The 640-nt window shown below is 60.5% G+C and overlaps 1 protein-coding gene across 1 annotated transcript in view; it reads right to left on the bottom strand.

Moving 5' to 3' along the window:
• ZC3HC1 (zinc finger C3HC-type containing 1) overlaps positions 1-640 on the bottom strand; it is an 11,604-nt gene that overhangs the window by 1,202 nt on the left and 9,762 nt on the right. The gene's annotated exons all lie outside the window — the stretch shown is intronic.

The following is a 640-nucleotide window of genomic DNA, read 5'->3' on the forward strand; positions in this document are numbered from 1 at the left end:
CAGCTGAAGCCCCTCTCCCCCAACCTCTGCCCAAAGGCTTTCAGCCCGGGGCAAGACTGGAGCAAGCGGTGCTTCAGCACTTGGTTTCGGGGCTGGGGATCCCGCAGGCTCACCACAGGCTCCATCTCAGGCACTCTGTCACACTTCCTGGTGGCAAGGAGTGTGTTCAGTACCACTCGCCAGCCCGGCTCTGCCTTTGCAGGCTCCTTCTCTGCTTGGATCGTGGTATCCTCCAGGGATTGTCCTCCCTCCACTGCATTGACCCAGGGACACCAGTCGCGATGCTGTGAGCTGGGGTCAAAGAAGCTCCTCAAAGAAGTGTCCTGGGTGGGGCAGATGACAGTGAAGGACAGCAACAGCATTGTTTAAAACAGACTCCAATGACACAATAAAACCCTCTCCGTGCCTAAACACCAGCCCTGAGTGGGCCCAGTGCTGCGCTACAGGGACAACGCTGGTCCCTGGGTCAGGAGCACCCTGCCCAGATCACTCTCCTCCTCACCCTGGCTCTCCCTGTGCCTCCACCGGTGTCACTCACCGAGCTGCTGGAAGAGCAGAGTCGTGCTCGCTTGGCTTTGCGGAGGGGACTGGATGGCACCTCCACACTGTCCCCCTGCCCCATGCTGCGGGTGATGGGGCG

The sequence above is a fragment of the Egretta garzetta genome, unplaced genomic scaffold, assembly GCF_000687185.1.
Source record: "Egretta garzetta isolate BGI_Z169 unplaced genomic scaffold, ASM68718v1 scaffold733, whole genome shotgun sequence".
NCBI classification, from domain to species: domain Eukaryota; kingdom Metazoa; phylum Chordata; class Aves; order Pelecaniformes; family Ardeidae; genus Egretta; species Egretta garzetta.